The sequence below is a fragment of the Loxodonta africana genome, chromosome 14, assembly GCF_030014295.1.
Source record: "Loxodonta africana isolate mLoxAfr1 chromosome 14, mLoxAfr1.hap2, whole genome shotgun sequence".
Classification (NCBI taxonomy): Eukaryota; Metazoa; Chordata; class Mammalia; order Proboscidea; family Elephantidae; genus Loxodonta; species Loxodonta africana.
Window position 1 is genome coordinate 74,933,012 of NC_087355.1, and position 23,344 is coordinate 74,956,355.

The window sequence follows — 23,344 nt, forward strand, 5'->3', positions numbered from 1 at the left end:
CAGCCCAGAGGTCCACATGGTGCTACTGAGAGCAAGGTGAGGCAGCCCGCATCTGGCCTGTCGGCCTTTGGAAGGATCATCCTGTGGGTGACCCGAGGCTCCAGTTGTCCTAACTTCTTCCATCTGCATTTGTGACAACAGCTATCCTGTGGCCCTGGGGCCTTTGGGAAGCTTGGCACAATCATGAATGAGTTAAAATGCTATCTGATCGTAAGCCAGAGGGCCTGTTTTAATTTTCAAAATTCTGCGTGTCAGTGGCTCTAATGCAATGTCCAGCAATGTCTTGAGCAAGTGACCAGCAGGGGACATAGGATGCTGTTTACTCAAGATAGCTCCATCACGCAAAAGCAGCTTGCCTAACCGGGTTTGTAAGCGATTGTTACGAGACCACCATTGCAACAGGGATTGCCCTGGGTGATGGTCCCAGGAAGGGGTTGGTCCCTCCAGGCCAAGTTTGGGGCCATCTCCCCTTTTCTGGAGCCCTGAGGACCCTGAATCTCTGACAAGGAGCAGAGAAAAGGCATAGCTGGGACAGCCCATTCAGATGTGGAGTGGTCCTTTTAAGGACGAGTGCCCTGGAGAGGTGGCTTCAGACTACCCCCATATCACAGGAGGCTGGAGGGGCAGCTGAGGACTTGTGGAGGGTGAGGAGAGTGTGGTCCAGTTCATAGGCCAGGGCCTGAGCAAGAATGTGGTCCCTCGGGCTTTTGAAAAGGTCCATCTGGAGAATGAGTGTGTGGGGCTGGGAGGAAATTAATCTTTCCTCAGCACTAAACCATGGTAGTTGGGTGGCCACATATCCAACGTACTCTCAGAACTGGTCCTTCTGGGTGTTTGCCTGAAGGTCAAGCTACTGAAATCCTCCATCCTTTTGACTCCTCTCCTCTTGTCAGGTTCTGAGTTACAACCACCACCGCTACTACCACCTCATCTGAACAGCTCTTTATGGTTTAAAAGCACTTCCACATCCTCTCTTAATTAATCCTCACCACAACCCCCAGGAGAGAGGTATTATTATTATACCCATTGTATAGCTGGGGAAATTGAGGCTCAGAGGGCTTAAGAATCTGACAGGAGATTTGAAGTCAGCGCTGTCCAGTAGACATGTAAAGTAAGCCACAAATGGGAGCCACATCCATAGTTGAAAATTTCCTGGTAGCCACATAAAAAAAAAAGGTAATACTAATTTTAGCAATCTAGTTTATAATCCAGTGAAGGCAAAATATAAACATTTCAACATGTAGTCGATATAAAGATTATTGCGATATTTTATACTCTTTTTTTCATGTTACCTCTTTGGAATCTGAGGGGTATGTTATACTCAGGGCACATCTCAGTTTGGACCATCCGCATCACAAGTGCTCAGGAGCCACGTGTGGTGAGCGCCTATCGTATCAAGCAACGCAGTTCGAGGTCTACCGACAACCTGAGCTCCTTCCCCAAAGCTTCTCACCCTCCTGTAACAAGGCATCTTACTCTCCCCATTTCTAAAAGGAGGTTGTTTGGGCCAAGGTGTTTTCCAAGGTCTCTTCCAGCTCTGAGGTTTTCTGATTCCAGAAGAAGCCAGGTGCTTCCCAGGACACGGGGAGGGAACTCTGGAAACCTTCACACGGGGAGTTTGTGTTTCTCCTCCCATGGACAGCAGGAGTGGACACAACTGACACATAGGTGCACGGACACAGACACATCACAGGAGCATACCTGGCCTCCCAGACTCAGGTGCACAGACACAGACACATGACAGAGCACACCTGGCCTCCCAGACTCAGGTGCACAGACACAGACACGTGACAGAGCACACCTGGACTCCCAGACACAGGTGCACAGACACAGATACATGACAGAGCACACCTGGACTCCCAGACACAGGTGCACAGACACAGCAGCACAGACACATGAGACGAGAGCACACTTGAGCTCCCTGACACAGGTGCACGGGCACAGACACAGAGACACAGCACCCACCGAGGGGCCACTGAGGGAGAGGAGGGGGTGGGCATTTCTGCGTGTGTTACTTATGTTCTTGCACACGTCACACAGAATCCCCAGGGCTCAGCTGCTCTTAAGATCTAGATGAAATTGCCAGGATACTCCCAGACCTCCGTCTCTTGTATTTCTTTTTTTTGTATGTATGTACACATGTGTGTGTTAGTGTGTGTGAGCGAGTGTGTGAGGAAGCCTGAATGTGAGTGTATGTGAGAGTGTGAATGTGTGTGAGTACATGAAGGTGCATGAGTGTGAGTGTGAGAGTGTGTGAGTGTGCGTGAGTGAGCGTGTGACGTGCACAAGTGTGAGTGTATGTGAGTGTGTGTGAGTGAGCCTTTGAGGGTGCATGAGTGTTTAAGTGTATGTGAGGGTGTGTGATTGAATGCCTGAGTGTGCATAGGTGTGTCGGTGTGTGTGTGTGTGTGTGTGTGTGTGCATGCAGGTCACTATCTGCATGTGAACACTGGGCATATCTTCCCGTGGGTGTGGTTAAGCAGACTTGGGCAGTTACAGCTTGAGAGGCTGCCTCATGAACCCTACGCTGCCTCTTCCATTTATGGCCTCCTCAGCCACTTTGGATTCTGCCTTCATTTCCCCAGCTCTCAACTGCTGCTATCTTTCCTCAGAGCCAGTCATACATTCCTTCCTGTCTTGGCCTTTCAGTTCACAAATCCTCCATTTCTTTTGCCTATGAAAGTACGAAGCTGTTCCAAGATTTTTGCTACTCTGGGGTGTGACCTCAGTCCTGCACTGTATTGTCCCCAGCGTGAGTCATCCTCCCTGCTTTGGTCTCTGTAGACCCCAAATCCCCAAGCACTTAACACTTTAGGAGATGTCCCTGAAGATTTTCTGGGATCACAGAGAGGAGCTCCATCCTCTCCCTCCTCCTCTCATCACTGCTCCTCCCCTCTGCCTTTGCCCTGGTGCTCCCCGTTACTCTGTGGAACATCTTTCTGCCTGTAGATGTACCGTTCTGTCTCAGACATCTAGTGCTGCTACAACAGAAATACCACAAGTAGAAGGCTTTAACTAACAGGAATTTATTTGCTCACCATTTAGGAGGCTGGAAGTCTGAATTCAGGGTACCGGCTCTAGGGGAAAGATTTCTGTCTTTATCGGCTCTGGAGGAAGGTCCTTGTCTCTTTTAGCTTCTGCTCCTGGGCCATCTTCATGTGACTTGAAATCAATCTTCTCCTATCTCGGCTTCCTAGCTTGCTTGTTTAATGTCTTTTATATCTCAAAAGAGATTGACTCAAGATACACCCTACACTCACCCTGCCTCATTAACGTAACAAAGACAACCCATTCCCAAATGGGATTATAACCACGGGCATAGAAGTTAGGATTTACAACACAGATTTTCGGGGACACATCTCAGTCCATAACACCTTCCAAGCCAACCTCACTTTGTGTCCCAAATGCTTCTCAAGGTATTTATAACCCCCCCCTTACCGCAAACCCTGAGGAATTACAGTTTTCTCCCTCAGAGGAATCCCGACATGAGCTCTTAAATTATTGAAACTTTTTGATCTAAAATCAGTGGATTAAGATTATAACTGGGCAAAAAATTTTACCCTGGAGTCTCCACTCACCAGCTATTTGCCTCTCTCAGCTTTCAGGAGGGTGCAGGAAGACAAGACCTTCCTGCCACTGGTGGCCTGTCCCATGTCACCATGCCTGTATGCACCAGGCGCTCTTCTCAGTGTTTCATGTATTCTCACAGAATTCCTAACATAGTGCTAGGAGGTAGTTATTATTATTATCATGGGACAGTGGTGCTTCTGTGGTGGAACTCTTCTTGCCTTTGATGAAGATGTGCTGGGTCTGCGTGTCTGGACTCTTTCTGTGATTACTCTGGTCCTCATCTAAGCGAGTCTGACCTGGTCACTTCAAAGTGACTTGCAACTCAGATCAACTCAACCCTGGATGGAGGGATGTTCCCAGAGTGTTTCTCTTGGACCCTGGAGGCATTGCCTAACACCGTGTTTGTCAAATGATCAACATGGTCCAGTGTTTTGAAATGAAGTTCTTAAAGAGAAGGCAAAGGTTTTTGCTTTTTGTTTTTCCCACTGAACAGAATTTCTTGGCACCATTGGAGAGTACGTGATCTCAGGTAGATAAAGAGTTCTGTTCTAACTGAGAAAGAGAAGTGTGACTACACTCTCAATGGCCTTCAGAAGTCATTTCTCTCCCCAAAGTAACTGCATGATGGTGGAGGCAGTTTATGAAGCCAGGAGGAGAGTAGGGGAGGGGAAGAGGTTGCTGGGTCGTGAATGGTGGGGAATCGTATCAGGGTAATCAATGATAGAACTGGTCTTTCAACCTCCTGTGTAAAAGAGGATTAGGTTTAGGGGCGTGTACATGTAATGGCCACCACCCATCTGTCAGTGTGTTGTTCCGGGCTGGCTTGCATGTTGCTTTGATGCTGGAAGCTATGCCACCGGTATTTCAAATACCAGCAGGGCCACCCATGGTGGACAGGTTTCAGTGGAACTTCCAGGCTAATGCAGGCTATGAAGAAAGGCCTGGCAATCTACTTCTGAAGTCAGCGAACAGAATACTCCCCGATATAGTGCTAGAAGATGAGCTCCCTAAGTTGGAAGGTCCTGAAAATGCACAATGGCCCCCAAAATGGGCTTGAGCATACCAATGACCTTGAAGATGGCACAGGACTGGGCAACATTTTGTTCTGTTGTACATGGGGTTGCCATGAGTCGGAGACGACTTTATGGCAACTAACAAAATCATGTAAGGGATGGTGAGGTTAGGGTAGCTGTTAGGGGTTGGTGTGGGGAGTGGGAGAGTGATTATTTGGGTCAACAGTATTAGGCGGTGGTGCTAGGGTGGGGCTTTATGTGTGTATATGTTTTGGCTGAGGTATAGAATTAGGATTAAAAAAAATAGGTTAGAATAGTGTATTAAGAGTGTGCTCAGCAGCACATAACAGAAAAACCCAACCGATGGTAGCTTAAATAACCAGGGGATTATTTTTCTCACAAGACAAAACGGCTGGAGGATGGCAGGCAAGGGCCGGTGCAGAAACTCAACAATGTCATCCAGATCCAGGCTTTTTAGATTGTTCTGCTCTACCATCTTTGTGTGTTGACTTTCATCCTTTTGGTTGCAAGATGGCTGCTTTCCCTCCAAGCATTATGTCCATATTCTAGGCAGGAGGAAGGGCCAAGAGATCACCCCAGCTGAGTCTGTTTGACTTCTTATTGGAAAAATCATAAACTTTCCCAGAACCTACACCCCACCCTCTCCAGCTGACTTCTGCTTATATTTCACTGGTCACAACTATGCCATACAGTGACCCCTAGCTGTAAGGGAGGTGGGGAAGCTGAGCCTTTAGTTTTCCGCTTTTCCGACTAGAGGAGGACTTGAGAGAAGGAGGCTGTGGAGAGGCCAACTCCAGTGCTTCCCCAATGGGAGACTGAGATGTGTATGGAGGTGGGTTGCAAGGCAGGAGAGGCTGAAGGTTGTGTAAGAGCATAGTTCAGAAGGCAGTCTGGCAGAAGGAACATGAGCCTTTTTATTCAGCCCGCCTGCACTTAAGCCCTGCTAGCTGTGAAGTTCTGGTCAAGTTACCTGCTTGGAGCTTTGAATTCCACTATCGTCCTTGCAGGGCAGATGACTGTTGCGGGTGAATGCTCAGCACAGGGCCTGGCACTCCGAAGGTGCAGAGCATAGGGACTGTGGTTATTATTTATGTGAATGTGCGTGGGGGTGCAGCTGGGAGGGGAAGGACATTCAGATCTGCCTTCCTGGTCCCTGTTTTGATCAAAAGCGTGACCTCGTACAAGCTTAAAATCCCGGGTCCCTCTGTCTTTGAGTTTAAGGCAGTGTCTACCAATTGTGCTTGCGGTGATGAGGGCAGGGGGAGGCTGTTGGTCCCCTCAGGGCAGCCAGTGCCCTGGGTGCCCAGCATGGGGGAGGCAGCTAGAAGGGGTGGAGGTGTGAAAGTGGGGGAACTGACCATTTTTTGAGATGAAGTGGGTCCTGAGTTGGGTGCTTAGTGCTTTCATTGAGTCTCATGGTTCCTTCCAACAACGCTAGAAGGTAATCACCCCCATTTACAGATTAGGAAGCTGAGCCTCTGAGCCAGGAGGCGGGGAGGTGAATTACCCAGGATTCTCCAGTTCATGGGCTGTATGGGTTGCCAGGGAGGGCAGGGAAGAGCCCAGAGGATGCCAGGGGTGGAGAATTAGCCAGGGCTGGGCTGTCTGGCCGAACTGGGCTTGGGAGACTGTGAGGGTGACAAGGACGGCTTCCTGGCTTCACAGGAGGGGGCCACTGAGAGACCAAGGGGACAGAACTACCTTTCTTGGCCACCAAATGACACCGAGGTGATCAAACCTTCATGATTCATTTTTAACTGACCCACTAGCTCTACTACTTGGAAAGCTCTGGAGTCTGAGCAGCTGGGGGGACCTGCTCAGACTCTGTCTTCTGAGGCCCCCAGGGCTGGTCTCTTAGGGGCTGTTGTCCCTGAGCCTTCACACGTCACTCCAGCCCTCAGGGTGGCCTCGCCTCCCCTTCACTGGCCTTACCTTCAAAATGTGGCCCAATTCTCACCCCTTCCAGGAAGTCTTCTCTGGGTGTTCCACCCCACCACATGCCTGTCACCTGTTGACATTTAGAGGGCTCTTGGATCCTGCAGGTGGGCTCCCTTGACAAAGTATGAAAGTGAAGATGCTCAGGTCTGACGAATGAAGGGTATTGTTCTAACACTTGGCCCAAAGATCCAGAGCCAGCTTTTGCTAAATGTCAATCCCGCATTAGAAAATGATTTGATGTGTACAGGAATTAGGTTCCTGCCAGGACCACCATAGCAGCTTAAGGCGAAGGGCACTGTTTTCATTTCCAATTATTTACACTGTTTTTGAAAACAAGTTGTATTTGCTCTCCCCTCCCTTTCCTCCTCTTGATGGAAAAACAATATAAAAATAACATGAAAGAGTTCTCTTTTTGGAAAAAACAGAAAAAAATGTCCATCCATAAGCTCCCATATTCTGGAACATTCCAGTCACACGCGTGTCTACTTTAGTCCCTCTGACCATGAAACTTCTACTTGGATGCAGGGCTGTGAGCTTCCTGGAAGGAAGCAGGGACCAAGGTCTTTCACCTAGCAGTGAGCACAGCACCAGCCAATGGCAGATGCTGGATACAGAGAGTTGTTATTGCTAGTTTTGTTGTTATTACTATTCCTACCAGCTTGGTTGAGTTAATGGGACCAGTGGCTTTACTCATTTGGCAAATGTTTAGCCTGGCACCCTACCACCCCCCCTACATATACCAACCCATTTGATCCTTACAGCAACCACGCAAGATAGGTGTTATTCCCCCATTCCATGAAGAGGAAAACAAGTTAAGTTAAATTCAATTGATCGAATTCATTAAATGACCTGCCAATAGTAACAGAATCATAAAAAGCAGCAGTGCTGGGAATTTGAACCCAATACCCCTAAGGCTAAAACCCAGGTTCTTTCCATTACACAAGGGCTTCTCAAGCTTGGCACTATTCATATTTTGGAGAAGAGAATTCTTTATTGTGGGGAGTTGTCCTGTGCATTGTGGGATGGTTAGCAACATCCCAGGCCTTCACCCACTAGATGCCAGTAGCAATCCTCCACTTGTGACAAACCAAAACGTCTCCAGACATCACCAAACGTCCCTTGGGGGACAAAATATCTCCTGCCGTACGCCCAAGAACAGCAGGCGTGTTGCCTGTTCCTTTGGGCTCCTTTCGCAGTGGTGGCTAATCCACGTGCTTGCCTGCCTGCCCAGGCCCTGCACTCTGGGATCCTTCCGGCAGACCACAGGTCACAGGTGTGCAGTTGGTTCCAGGGTAGGCCAAGGTGTGTAAAAGGAGCTAAAGTGAGGATTCATGTCAGTCCCCACAGCCTTCCCTGCCTGGCTCAGCCCAGAGGTAACCACAGTTACCTATCTCCTGGCACCCTTTCAGAGAGTTTGGGACTTGCCTGTCCCTGCCCTACCCGGCTGTGTCTGGGTGGACTCACACCTACAGGGCACACACAGCCATGTTGTGCAAATTAGGAAAATGCGCCTTTCAGGGCTGACCCAGGCCTGTTCCAGGGCAAGAGGCCTGATGAGCAGAACATGAACTGGTTTCCTGCCCCTATTCACCCCTTCAACTTGATGTTCTTACAGAGTCCACAACCAGCACAACCATTCATAACCCTGATTTAGAAAGTTTTACAGACTCTCCTTCTCTCTCTCATCCCACAGCAAGGAAGAGTCTGGATGATTGAAACCCACAGATAAAGCCCAAGCCTACTTTTAGACCTAAGACTCAACTTCCTTTTCCTCACTCAGCTTTGCCCTGGGCTTACTCATCTATTCATTCAACAAACACATTTGTGCATACTTTGGGTAAGCACATTTTTAGGAGCTTGGGTTTGGGGCATGGGCAATGGGGTAGGATGAGGTAGTCAGTGCTGCGATCTCAAAGTCTGGGTCAGGGGCCCTTGCAGGTATCTGTGAGATTGTAGGCAAAAGAAAACTTTATATATTTTAACCCAAACAGCATGTTGCAACTTATTGAATGCAGAAGCAGATATGAAAATCCAGCTGTCTCCTATTAAGGCAGCCATTACAGGAGTGCTGGTGGCACAATGGTTAAAGCACTTGGTTGTTAACCGAAACGTCGACAGTTCGAACCTGCCAGCCGCTCCTTGGGAGAAAGCTATGAGATGATCTGCTTCTGCGAAGATTCCAGCCTTGGAAGCCCTGTGAGGCAGTTCTACTCTGTCCTATAGGGTCGCGAGGAGTTGGAATTGAGTTGATGGCAGTGGCTTTGGTTTGGTTTTTGGTTTACAGATACCGGCAAGCTGTGAAACAATTCTACCTTTCTGACAGTTTTGTGGGAAACAGGGCTGTTTTTCAAGAAAATCTATTATTTATGATAATAAGTTTTATGCAATGGATCTGACGCCCTGAATTTGGACTTCTAGCCTACTGTACTGTGAGAAAATAAACTTTGTTAAAGCTGTTCACTTGTGGCATTTCTGTTATAGCAGCACTAGATAACTAAAGTACCCACATGAACAAAAGCTCGTTGCGGGCCTCAGTAATTTTTAAGAGTGTAAAGAGATCCTGAAACCAGGAGTTTGCAAGCTACTTATGTTGGGGGAAGAGGAATGGGCTTGGAGGCCGACTAGCTTTTCTCTTCATTAGCTGGTTGTGAACTTTGGGCAAGTTCCTTAACTTTTCTGAGCCTCAGTTTTCTCATCTGTAAAACGGGAGCCTAGAGGGCCCTCTTGGAGGTTGGTGGTGAGAATTTTAGCTCACTCGTTGGCACTCGTGTTCTGTTGGTGGTGGTGCTGATTCTGGAGGAGGGTGGGGGGGTGGCTTCAAGGGGTACTCGCTGAACGGAGCACGGACATGGGGGTGGGGCTCTGAGTGTGTTACCAGCCTCCCCCGCAAGGTAAATATGTGAGGATTGAGAAAGTTGGTCAAAGGAAAGGAATTTAGTTTGTGAAATAGCTTCAAAGGGGAGTTGGAAGCAATGTGTTTTGCCTTTGACTATTTTGATCGTGACAACTTTTAAGTGTTGAAAAGCCCTGCTCACTGTTTCTCTCCCTCTCTTTGTAATGAACAAAGCGGCCTTCCCAGGGTGTGAGTGAGCTGTGCCTTGCTAGGTCCACTCAGAGGAGACGGTGGTCATGTCTGCTGGTCCACAGCCTGGCGATGGCTTTGGAGCAGCCCAGGCCCAGGTGAAGCTCTGATTGCCAAGGGGGCCGAGACATGAGGTCTGATGGGGGCAGCGGAGGGGGGACCTCCTTACCATATCTGTGGTTCTGGGGCAGCCAGATGGGTCTTCCATTAGCCTGTCATGGTGCCTGTATTCCCATCATTTCTTCTTTGAGTAAAGGCTCTTGTTTATCAGAAATCTTCTACCAAAGTACGAGTAGCAGGCCAACTAGTCCCCTGGCACTAACACCTTATGGTGGACTTCTTTATTTGAGAACACACTCACGTTAGGAAGGAGCCCTGGTGGCACAACGATTAAGTGGTTGACTGTGAACCAAAAAGTTGGCGGTTTGAACCCGCCCATAGTTTTGTGGGAAAAAGAGTTGGCAGTCTGTTCCCATAAAGATTATAGCCTATGAAATTCAACGGGGAAGTTCTACTCTGTCACATGGCGTCGCTATGAGTTGAAGTCAACTCAACAGCATCTAACAACAACAACTCACCTTGGAAGCAGATAGCAGAGTACTGGGGCCATGGAACACGGGACTGATAAGTTTTGAATGTCTCAGGCCCTACTGAGTTTTCAGCCTCTGTGTCTTTGCTCTTCCTTCTCCTGAGGGCCACTTGGACTCCTTCCCAGTCATTAGGACCAATCCTGTTCTGGAGAAGGCTGGGTTTAAGACCTGTAAGTCTAAGTATCAGAGACGTAGCACCACGCTTTCCCTTGTACCTCCAAAAAAACCCAGTGCTGTCGAGTCGATTCCAACTCATAGCGACCCTACTTGTACCTCAGCTCTCATAAACAGGCTTTTGCCTCATTTACCCCAATTCTGGGTTCAAGTCTTCTATGACCCCAGCTAACTGGGCTCTACTTGGCTAAATCTCAAGAAATGCCAGCTGGAGAAAGGGAAAAGAATGGTCAGGTGCCTAGGCCAGTGTCTGGGCGGGCAGATGTGGACTGGGCAGTGGGTCCACAAGAAGGCTCCAGGACTTTAGAAAACTCTGGCATTTGGTATTTCTAGCATCTGGCTATGAGCCACCAGACAGGCCGACCACCTGCGTTGAGGGATTAGAAATTTATGCTGCAAATATTTAGGACCTGGGGTTGACCCTGAGATTTCTGTCCTAACCTCGATGATGCCGTTTAGCTTTTGTCCTTTTAAGGACTTTCTGATGGTTTAATTTGATGTGGTAGGCAGAATAATGGACCCTCCAAAATTTTCATATCCCAGTCTCTAGGACCTGGGGATATGTGACCTCACACGGCAAAAGGGACTTTGCACATGTGATTAAGTTAAGGATCTTGAGATGGGGAGGTTATCCTGGATTATTCAGGTGGGTCCAATGTAATCACAAGTGTCCTTATAAGGGGAAGGCAGGAGGGCCAGAGTCAGAGCAGGAGAGGTGATGACAGAAACAGAGTTAGGAGTGATGAAATTTCGGGCTTTGCAGAGGGAGGCAGGTGCCCTGAGTCTGCAGGTGGCCCCTGGAACCTAGAAAAGACAAGGGAACAGATTCAGATTCTCCCCTAGAGCATCTTGGAAGGAATTCAGTCCTGCTGACTTCTTGGTTTTAGCCCAAACCCAAAACCAAACCTGTTGCCGTTGAGTTGATTCTGACTAGTAGCCGAGTCTATTCTGACTCATAGCAACCCTAAAGGGCAGAATAGAACTGCCCCATAGGGTTTCCAAGGAGCGTCTGGTGGATTCAAACTGCAGACCTTTTGATTAGCAGCCATAGCTCTTAACTGCTACACCACCAGGTTTTCCGATTTTAGCCCAGTGAAACCCATTTAGACTTCTGACCTCCAGAACTGAAAGATAGTAACTTTGTACAGTTTTAAGCCACTGAGTCTGTGGTAATTTGTTAAAGACAGTGTATATAAAAAGCCTGGGAGCTTGGCATTTACTCACATGCATAAGCACTCAAATCAATAAATGGAAGCTGTTATTGGTACTTAACTCACTTGGACGGGGAGAGTTTTCCCTCCCCTGTCCTGAGTTCCTTCAGATGTTTGTACTGGGGTGTTAGGGAGTGGGGACCTGGGGGAGGGCTGCAGTAACAGTTGGCTCTTCCTCCTGGGGTTGTCAGGCCCCCCTCACCCCGATAGCTCTATGGCCCTGCCTGCCCAGATTCAAGGACATCTCGCCCCAGGTAGGCAGAGATAGCCGGTTGGAAGTGGTTTGGGTTTTTCACAATGACAGGTTCCTGAAAGTCACCCCGAGCTCTGGGCTGGGGATAGCTGGGTATAGGCCAAGGGGGGAAACATAGAAAGAGGAAGGAACTTCCTGTTAGAAAGCAAAGGGCGGAAGGTGGAGCTGAGGGAAACAGTGCACCCGGGCCCTAGAACTGCGGGGGGGCTGTGGAGGAGCCTCAGCAGAGCCTGGGCCCTGCTTATTCTCATAGGTGGGGTGGGGGGGTGGATCCCGGCATGACTTCCAAGGCTGGGTCTGCCAGGGTGGCCTAGAGCAGCCAGCCATGGCTCCCTACTACACCTTTCCTGGTCCCATCCAGCTTCAGGCATAGCCTCTGTTTGCTGTAGCTGGGGTCACTGACTCTTCCAGCATCCCCTGGCCCTCAGATCCCAGACCGACTGCCTTAGAACCCACTTAGGAAAAAAAAAAAAGGAAGGAAGGAAACCAAGGGCTTCCCTCTCAGAGGCCGTGGCCCAGGGAGGCCAAGCCACACAGTGTTCCTTTTAGCGCCTTCTAGCTCCAGGAATGAGGGACCTTCTGGCTATGCAGGACCCTCCCTCAACTATCCTGGGCTGTTGACGGGCTCCCTTTCTTCCATGGTGGTGGCACAATGGTTAAGTGCTTGGCTGCTAATAGTTAAGCACTTGCGGGTTCGAATCCACTCAGCTACTCCACAGGAAAAAGATATGACGATCTGCTCCTGCAGAGATTACAGCCTAGGCAGTTCTAATCTGTCACATGGGGTCTCTGTGAGTCAAAATTGACTCAACGGCACCTGGAAACAACAAGAGTAATAATATTAAAAATATTTAAAAACCGGTTTTCCATGGCCTCTGCCCAATCGCAGTGGACAGACACCAGCCATAAACCTCTTCCCAGGGTAGACCAGCTAACTATTTTCTCTGACCCCCGCCCCCCCTTTTTTTTTCTTCCACTAGAATACAGGTTCACCTCTCTGTTGCTGTTTCCTGCTAGCTCTGGGTTTTTGAGCAGGTTTAATTTCCTCCCTGAGCCTCAGTTTCAGGGTTGATGTCACAGTTCAAAGAAACGGAGAGCCCTCTCACAGTGTCCGGCAATAAGGCTTCGAGAAGTGGGTTTGGGTGATGTGCCCTGGTTTGCCTGGGCTGTCCTGGTTCATACCTGTTCTTGTGTAGTTACCGATGACACTAGTTCACCCTCAGCAGTGTCCTTGTCTGGATACTGTGCGTGAGAGTCACTGTCTATTTACTGCATGAGGTCCCTTGGCCATTGGTATCCTTGTGTCCAGGATTTGCTCTGGTTTTTTGCCCAGCTGTGCCACCAAGCACAGTGTGACTTTGGATAAGTCACCTCCCTGAGCTTCTTTTTGCTCAGTTGCACCTGTGGAGAATTTCACCCTCCCCATCTTAAGGGCATGGCCTGTGTCTTGTTCTGTTTGGGTCCCGAGGCCTGACATGCAGTGGGGTTGGCTGGGTGGAGGGCTGGCTAAAGCCACGTGTGCCATGACTAAGGAAGCCACTCTGCCTCCACTTCAGACTCACAGGGCTTCCGCTGCTCCAGGCCCCTGAGTCAGGGACTGGCCTGTGCCTGTGGTCAGCGCCCGTGAGGCCTGCCCATTCATTTCACCACGCCATCCCAATCAAGGCACAGAGAAGGCCCTGGCACCGGCCCTGGCAAGATTTCAGGTGTTCCAAACTGTTTACTTGACCTCTCCGAGCACCTGTTTCTTCAACCTTAAACTGAGAGATTGGGCAAGACGGTCTGTCAGGCTGCTGCCAGCTCCGGCAGGGTTTTTGTCCCCAGGAGCTGCACGTCGTAATGGGCTATGGGTCACCAAGACCTTGGTTTGAACCCTGGCTCTGCCTCTCAGCAACTCTGTGACCTCAGGGAAGTCCTTTTACTCCCTTGGGCCACCATTTCCTCAGGCTTTGCTTGGAACTTGAGCGCAGCTCTGTCTCTGCTCCCCGTCACCTCCAGGCTCCTCACTGGGGGCGGGGAAGGTAGGTCCAGATCTCCCCAGGGGACACTGGGAACCTAGTCACCCATAACCACCACAGTTTCCGAATTGAGAGTTGCATGGACATGCGGCCCGGCAGAGGTGAAAAAGGCAATGACAGAGAGGAGGATATGGAAGTCATTGTGAAGTCAACCCCTGACTCATGGCAAGCCCGTGCACAATGGCATCAGGCTGTTGTGATCCATAGGGTTTTCACTGGTTAATTTTTGGACATAGATTGCCAGGCCTTTCTTCCAAGTCCATCTAGTCTGGAAGCTTCACGGAAACCCGTTCAGCATCATAGCAGCATGCAAGCCTCCACAGACAGGTGAGTGGTGGCTGCACAAGAGATGCCTTGGCCAGGAATCAGAACCTTGCCAGGGAAGGGGAGAAGTCTACCACTGAACCATCACTTCCCCCAGCACCTGCTAGAGGCCAACATTTGCAACAACAGGATTTCATTTCATCTTCATCGCGACTCCAAGAGTGGGCGTTGGTATTCCCACGTCAGGATGAAAGCTGTTTAACTTCTAGGTGGCAGAGGGGAGATTTGAACCCAGATCTGTGGCCCATGACTGAATACCTTCCACTACCCACCCCATCTGGGGCCACCAGGCATTCATTTCCATCCCTCTCTCTGCCACAAAGGTGGACTGCCTCCGGGACTGTCTGGGTCTCCTCTCTCCTAGTAGCTAACTCCCACCTACTTCCCGGGGACGCTTTGAAGATGGGTAAGGATATATTTTCCCGAAACTCCCAGGGCCTCTGGGCCCCACGAGGGCAGCGTGTTATTAGCTACAGCACACTGGTGGCAGCAGCAGCAGTAATGAAGGCTCTCCAAACATCCTGTCGCCAAGGGCAGTGGCAGGGGTCATTAGCCCCATTTTAGAGATGGGAAAGTTGTGGCCCAGAATCTTTATTTGTGACCTACGCATGGTGCCAGAGTGATTCAGTGGAGGCCCAGTGCAACCCCACTCTCCCTTTGTTCTCTGCCTTCCCTCCCAAGAAAATGAGGGTAGGAAAGATTCGCAACCTCTGGGAAGCTCTGGGCCCTTTCTCAGAGAGGTGCTGGATGTAGCCAGATTTGGTGGCTCCAGCCTGGCAGAGCTTGGCCTAGGGTAGGCGTGCAGACAGATGAGGATGGCCGTGGGGTGGGGGAGTTCCGGTCCCCTTTCTCACTGCACACCGACCTCAGGGGGCAGTGCCGGCACATTGTCCCCCAACCTTCTCCAGCTGTTACTTTGAGACAGAAACCATGGCCAAGCTGATGGTGGTATTGGTGGTTTTGGGGGGCAGGGTAGGTTTTTCAAACCTGAAAGAGTAGAAACAAATATGGAGGAGGGAGGTTGGGAGGGAGGGTGAAGAACTCACTTTTGCTCAGCACTTTTCGTGCGTGCCAGGTGCTTTACATGCTACTTGCCGTTTTGTCCCCATTTTACAGATGAGGAAACTGAAGCCCAGGGGGGATAAGCCGTTATATCAGAGTTGGACAGTAGGTAAGAGACAAAGTTGGGATTCCAACCCAGGCTCTTTGGCTTGAAAGCCATTGCTTTGGAAATAGCCTACCCTCTCCCTACCTTTGGGAGAGGTGGGGTCTACACAGGACCGACTTCATGGGTATGTGACTTGTGCTCTTAATGGCACCTCACATTCAGAAGGGCTCTGTACTGGGTTTAATGCTCTGTTGTCGCCATCTTGAAAAAAAAATTTTTTTTTTTCTTGAAATTCCTAATAATTTTTGAGCAAAGGACCCAGCATTATCATTTTGTATTGGGTCCTGCAAGTGATGTGGCCAGTCCTGGGTCTTGGGAGTGTCATTTCCCCTTACTACCCTCAGCTGTGAAATAAGGAGTATGGGTGAAAGGAACAGGCCTTGAGTGTGCTCAGGTTCGCAGAGCCGGTGTGCCGAGGGCTTGATGAGGATGTACTGTGGAAAGATGGAGCCTGCTGGGGACAGAGCCTGGGGTTCACCCAGGGAAGGTCTGCAACCTGATGGGCCTTTAGAGAGACTGAGAGGTTCTGGAGATCAAAGGAAGGGGATGGAGGAACCCTCTGGGCTGCTGTGGGTTGATGGCAGGCCCCTCACTACAGCTATTAGTCACAGGAAGTTGCTGGGAAATTGTTGACATATATCATCGTGGTTCTTTGATGGTCATAATTGGATGGGAAGTGTGACCAGCTTTTTCTTTTAAACGGTTACACTTGACTGCTTTCAAAGTCATCACCAGGGAGACTGTACTTATTCTAATGATGCTGTCGTGGGAGACACATCCTCTTGGCTGTCTCTGGTTCTAGCTGCAACTGTGGTGGCCATGGTCCCGTGAGAGTTCAGACTCCTGCCCCCAGCCTCCCACCCTAGGGACCGGGCACATGACTGGATGACTTTCTGCCTCAGGCTTTGTGGCTGGAGCCCCCTTAGCCTGGTGCAAGTGCAACTTGGAAGTCAGAGGTTCTGGAAGAATCTAGCTTCTGTGCCTACAAGGGGGACTGCAAAAGTGCACCCTTATATTGACTTTTCACGAGTCCCTGGGTGCAAACATTTAAAGCACTCAGCTGCTTGCTGCCTTAGAAGAGAGGTTTGGTGATCTACTTTTGAAAAGTCAGTCACTGAAAACCGTATGGAACACAGCTCTACTCTGACACACATGGGGTCACCATGAGTTGGAATCAACTTGATGGCAACTGGTTAACTGGTTAATATTGACTCTCCTTCCTTCCCTGATTCGCTCTTCCCAACCCTTCGCTCCTGCTTCCCAGGGTTACCTCTTAAACTACTTGAACCAAAGCTTTTGTCTCAGGCTCGGCTTTGGGGGGACCCAAACTGAAATAGGTGGTGTGGGAGTACCTTCAGCGCCTCTTCTGGACTGACTTTCAGAAGCTGAGGCCTGATATTTTAAAATCTTTTTAAACATGGCAAAACTTCATCTTCCAAGAGGGGTGCAATTTCTGGCAACAGCCAAACATGATCCAAGTGGAGCTTGTCTTTGAGGTGGATGGTAAATCACACCAGGTTTGAAGCAGCAGCTAGGGTGGGGCTTGTGAAGAAGGTCGGTCTTTGCCAAGACTTGGCTTCAAGTTGATCTTAGTCGTATCATTAGCTATGATTTTGGGCAAGCGAGTTGACTTTCCTGGCCCCAGGAGCCTCGTCTGTAAAACAGAGGGGCAATACCACCCAGATCTAAGCTTGCTGTGAGGATCGAACACAATTGTGAAATCATTTTGTGAATGATAAACAGCTATTCTCATATGAGTTATGATTGGTTGAAAACAAGATGGTGGCTGTAAGGTAATGAGCTGAGGGCCAGTAAACTGTAAAGGCCAGTTCCCCACAGGTGTCTGAATGTAGTTTGATCACTGGGAGTATCATCAGAAGGGCCTCCCCAAGAGGTTTTTGATCCTGGGTAACTGTTTTCTGGCTGTGGTCACCCTGGCATGCTAGTCATGAAGCAGCCCTTAGTCTTCCAAGGCCAAGCTTGAGAGATGTTGTTTGTACCAACAAAGATCTGGGCTCTGGGCTTGTTTGGGGGACATTCTTCAGCTAGTCCTTGAAGAGAAACATGTGACACTGAGGGCCTGGGGACAGTTGGTACACTGGGCTGGTAGGGCATGGGTTGGGGGCACTGTGGTGTCAGTATCAACACTGACTGCCCTGGAGTTACCCATCCATTGATACATATTTACTGAGCCATTGCTAAGTGCCAGGCACTGTGCTAGTGCTGAGGACACAGCAGGAGACGAAGCCCCAGTGCGCCTGGAACTTACATTCTAAAAGAGAAACAGGTGATAAACAAATACAGATGTAATATAAGGTCAAGTTTATGCCATGACGTCAAATAAAGCTGGGCGTGGGAGTGGAGAGCAACAGAAAGGCTGTTGTCCCAGAAGAGTGGTCAAGGAAGGTAGTTGAGTTGGTAGGAGTGAGATCACAATGATGTGAAGAAGTCATGAAGCTATAGGAGGTCAAAGCAGAGATAAGTCAGTACAAAGGCCCTGAGGTAGGAGGTGCTTGGTGTGTTTGAGTAAGGTGGCTAGTATGGCCAGAACAACCTTTGGAGACAGGAAAGAGAGAGAGACAGAGACAGAGACAGAGAAATAGAGAGAGAGGAGGTCAGAGAGGTAATGAGGTAACAGGGAGGCCAGGTCATGCAGGACTTTGTAGGCCAGGGAAAGGTTCTAGTCCACTCTTTGCCACTAGCTGCTTTGTGACCTCAGGTATGTCCTTTCTGCTCTCTGGCTCTGGTTTCCTCATATGCAAAGTGTAGGGTCGAACTAGGGAAGTAGTCCCCGGCTCTAAAATGTCTGCTTTTAAAAAACGCCAACGCCCAATGCCTACCCCTGTCAATTGAATCAGTCTTTGGAGATGGGACCTGAGCATCCATGTTTATTCAGAGCTTCCCCAGGCAACTCTATAAGCAGCCTGAGTCACAAAACGCTGGGCCCTCTGGGAGATCTTAAAGGCCAGGAGGAAGGTCCCGAGGGAACACCTCCATCACCTCCACCTCCTCCCTAGGCTCAGATCAGCTTCAGCATCCCCTGCAGCCTGCCTCAGCACGAGAGCCCAGACCCCGTGGAAAAAGCAGATCAGCCCTGCCGGGACCCTTCTTCCTACCCACAGAGCCCTGGGACCAAGGGCCCTGGGAGATTCTGTTTACGGTGCACATTTCACTTCTACCGGGTCGGCACAGCTGCGATCTTGCCTCATCGCAGTTGCCCGCAGTGAGGGGCGGCCTACACTCTGCTTGCTCATTTCCCAAGTTCCTCTTTTGGGCTTGTGCCTGTCCCTCCGCGTTCCCGTGGCTGCGTGGAAGTGGACCGAGGCCCAGGGGGTGACTAAGAGGGGAAGCCCCTGCGCTTCGAGGCTCCCAGCGGCTCCCGGATTGCGTAAGGGCTATTTTTGAGGCGATTGCAGACGATCTGATGAATCATAGCAAACACACATGGCTCTGGCGGGGGACCGTCCTTCCTCCTACTGCTGTGGAAAGTGGAGCTTCTCAAAATGAATCAGCAGCGCCCAAGCCCCAGGCCCGGGGAAGGAGGAGGAGGGTGTGAATTATACATTTCCACAGTATTGGGGTGCGGCCTGTGGGGCCTGGGAGCGGGGCCACAGTGACTCAAAGGGCCTCCTCAGCCACCTGAGCCCCCCCACTGCCTGGCCACTGGGAACCTATGGAGACTGGATCATGGAACAAAGAGTCACTTGTGCTTTCAGGGAACTGACAAGGAAGGGAAGAACACCCAGGTAGATGTGGCCTGGTACAGCTCTTTGACAGCACGCAACCAAACCAAACTCCTTGCGGTCAAGTCAATTCCGACTCACAGGGACTGTGTAGAACAGAGTAGAACTGCCTCCTAGGGTTTCCAACAGGTCTTCAAACTGGTTCATTCCGGTTTGAACCCCTGCTGAGAATTTGTATTTCCACCCCAGACATACTGAATCAGAATCTATAGTTTAACAAGATCCCCAGGTGATTCTTATGTATAATACATTTTGAGAACCACTCCTGGACTAGTGATTCTCGGAAATGGTCCCTAACCAGCAGCGTCAGCTTCGCCTGGGAACTTGCTAGAAATGTAAATTCTCAACAGGGGCTTGAACCTGAACGAACTGCTTTGAAGCCCTGATTTCCAAGGCTGTAATTAATCTTTTCGGAATTGACTCAACCGCAGTGGGTTCATCTTTGTGGAAAGTAACCCTGGTGTCGAAGTGGTTAAGCCCTCAACTGCTTAATGAAAGGTGGGCGGTTCGAACCCCCCAGCCGCTGTGTGGGAGAAAGATGTGGCTGGCAGTCTGTTTCTATAAAGATTTATAGCCTCAGAAACCCTATGGAGCAGTTCTACTCTGTCCTATAGAGTCACTATGAGTCAGAATCGACTTGAAGGCTTAAACCACCCCTGCTGGGGAGAGAGGGGGTGTCTTCATGCCTACCCAAGCTCAGAGGAACAATAGCTGATGGGGCAGTGCTGTGTGGTGGTTGGGAGTCTTCAGGCTTTGGGGTTTCACAATGTTGTTATTGTTAGCGGCCCTCGAGCAGGCCCCAGCTCATGGCGACCCCATGCACAACAGAATAAAACACTGCCTGGTCCTGTGCCGTCCCCACGTGCTCCATAGGGTTTTCATTGTCAGATTTTTGGAAGTAGATCGCCAGACCTTTCTTTCTAGTCTATGTTCTGCTCTATTGGGCAATAGCTGAAAACTGAAGAAATTTTCTGTGGCTGCTGCTTATGGAGAACATGTTCCCTAAATAGATGCTGCTAGTAGGGTCGCTAGGAGTTGGAATTGACTTGACGGCAAGGGGTTTGTTTTTTTGTTTAGTAGGTGTTAGGTCCTGGGTTGTCTTGGAAGAAGTACAGCTAGAATGCTCCTTAGAAGCAAGGATGGCAAGACCGTGTCTTACATACTTCGGATGCAGTTGTCAGGAGGGACCAGTCCCTGGAGAAGGGCATCATGTTTGGTAAAGTACAACGTCAGCGGAAGAGAAGAAGACCCTCAGCCGAGATGAATTGACACAGTGGCTACAACAATGGGCTCAAGCGTAACAACAATTGTAAGGATGGCACAGGATCGGGCAGTGTTTTGTTCTGTGGTACATAGGGTTGCTATGAGTCAGAACCAACTAGATGGCACCTAACAACAACAACAACAACAACAACAACAACAACAACAACAACAACAACAACGGGTTCTGGCTGGTTTCTGTTGTATGTATCAGCCTTACTGTTGGGTTTGAGATTAACCTAATTTCTGTTATCAGTGGCTCTCACCTCAGCCTGCCAATTTGAGTCACAGGAAAGCTTTTAAAAAATACTGGTGCTTGGACCCCCGTCCCAGACCAATTGAATCTGACTGTCCATTGGTGGGCCTGGGCATCTTTAGTGCCTAAAAGCTTACAGATGATTCTAATGTGCGCCCAGGGTTGAAAACCACTGCTCCAGTCCATTCCAGTGCTCTGAACTGAGTGCTTCTCCACTTCATTCATCTTGACCTACCCACCCCCCCACCCCACGCATCTCAGTCCCTCAAATGTTCTCCCCTTCCTCTTCCACTTCACCTTTTTATTGTGATCCCTTCCATTTGGATACATTCGAATGAGACTGACTGGTTGAATGATTCAATCATTAAAAATTATTTACAATTAATTTACAGTAGGCCTTATCAGAAGGAGCCCTAGTGGCACAGTGGTTAAGTGCTCAGCTGCTAACCAAAAGGTTGGCTGTTCAAACCCACCAGCTGCCGCGAGGGAGAAAGACATGGCAATCTGCCTCCGTAAAGATTACAGCTTTTGAAACCCTATGGGGCAGTTCTACTCTGTCCTATAGGGTTGCTATAAGTCCTAATCGACTCGACAGCACAAACAAAAACAATAGCTTAAAACCAAACCCACTGCCATTGAGCCAATTCTGACTCATAGCGACCCTATAGTACAGAGTAGACCTGCCCCGTAGGGTTTCCAAGAAGCATCTGGTGGATTCGAATTGCTGACCTTTTGGTTAGCAGCTGAACACTTAACCACTGTGCCACCAGGGGCGTTCAACAATGGGCTCAAACATATCAAAGTTCATGGAGATAGCAAAGTTCTAGGCAACATTCCATTCTGTTACACATAAGGTGACCGTGAGTCAGAGGCAACTTGATGGCAACTAACAACAACAACACTATAAATCCAGATATTGGTTCTAGGAAAGACAGATAAAACAGCAAATAGGAAAAGACAATGTTCCTGTCTCATGGAAGTTATATTTGAATGCGGGGAAGAGAGGATATAAACAAATGAATAGAGCATGTTTAGGGGTGGAGATTAAAAAAATAAATTAAGGAAGGGGGTTTGAGAGTACTGGATGGTCAGGGAAGGCCTTGCTGAGAAGATGGTATTTGAGTAGAGGCCTGAATGATGTGAAGGAGACGCCATGTGGGTATCTGGGAGAAAAGTGTTCCAGGAAGAGAAGAGAAATGGTGAAGGCCCAAGGAATGAGTATGCTGGGTACAGTCCACTTCGTCCCACCCATTACATCTCATTCATCCTTTTATCCACCATCAATTTAATTCCACTCCTTTAAATGCTCTGCTACTTTCTTAAGTCCTAATGAGTTTCTTTTGACTTGCTTTAAAGATCTGGGTTAAGAGTGCCACTGATGGAAAGGGTGCCTTCTCTTCTGACTCAGCACAAATCTGGATAGGTGTTCTGCCTGACAACCATGTGTTTAAACCATGTGCTTGGTTAGAAAGAAATTAGTAATCAGTCATGTCAGATATCTTCTCCCACGTGTAGCCCCACTGGATTTTTTTGTTTGATTATACACTCTAAATACGGGGCCTCAGGAGACACCAGAAAACCATCATGACTGAGAATATGTGCTCTTATCTCCTTTTCTTACCAGCCACAGTGTCTGAAATTGCCTTATTTGGGTCACTTTATGAAAGGCCTTTTAGAGATGAGCCTGTTTATCAGAGTTCACGTGTTCAATTAACCTTTTAGGATCTTGCATAGAACAAGATGTTGAGGAAATGGACCCTTTAAAGGGTTGAAGAGAAGAGGAAAATTAAAAGGAAAGATGTGGTAAAGTAGGGGGCATCAAAATATGTGTGCATATCCCAGAATAATAGGAGAGCACCGAGGTTGTGGAGGAGTGGTAAACGCTAGAAGGAAGGCCAAGGCCATGCACAGCTACATCAGTGTTCCACTGAGGGCTGGTTGGCCCCTTGTGTGGCAGTTTTAAGACTAGTCTGTAAGTTTGTTGACATACCTACCATTGAAAGGTGAGCTCTATGTCCCTTCCCTTTGAATCTGAAATGGGTTTAGTGACTTTCTTGTGACCAAAAGAATGTAATAGAGTTTTTGCTGTATGATTTCCGAGGGTAGGTCATAAAAGCCCAAGGAACGTCTTCCTGGTTCAGAGGCACAGCTGAGCTCTTAGCCAAGTGCCAACCTCAACTGTCAGCTGACTTGGACTGAGACTGGACATGACTGAGCTATCTTGGACATCCAGTCCAAATGAGTATTCAGATGACTGCTGCCCCAGCAGGCATCTACTGCAATCTCATGAGTGATCCCAAGCAAGAACTTCCCAGTTAAACCTTTTCTGAATTCCTGACTCACAAAATCATGAGTGAAATAAAATGGTGGTTGTTTTATACTTCTGAGTGTTGGGGCAATATATTTTGCAGCAATAGTAACCAGAACGCTTTGTACCTAGCCAGCTATTTGTGGCTCATGTTTATAGGACAAATATCTAGAAAAACACAACAGCAGCTAAGAATGGGCTGCCTCTGGGTGGTTGAAAGGATGAAAGTGGAAGAAAGAGTGGCTTATAGAACCACAAATGTTAAGCTTAGAAATGATCTTAGAGATTATCTTGTCCAACACCCTTCATTTGAGACTGAGGGGAAGTGACTTACCCAAGGTCACAGGCTTGGGTGAGAGAGATCCAGGACTGGGACTCCAGTTCACATACATGGGAACTTTTGCTTTTCCAATTT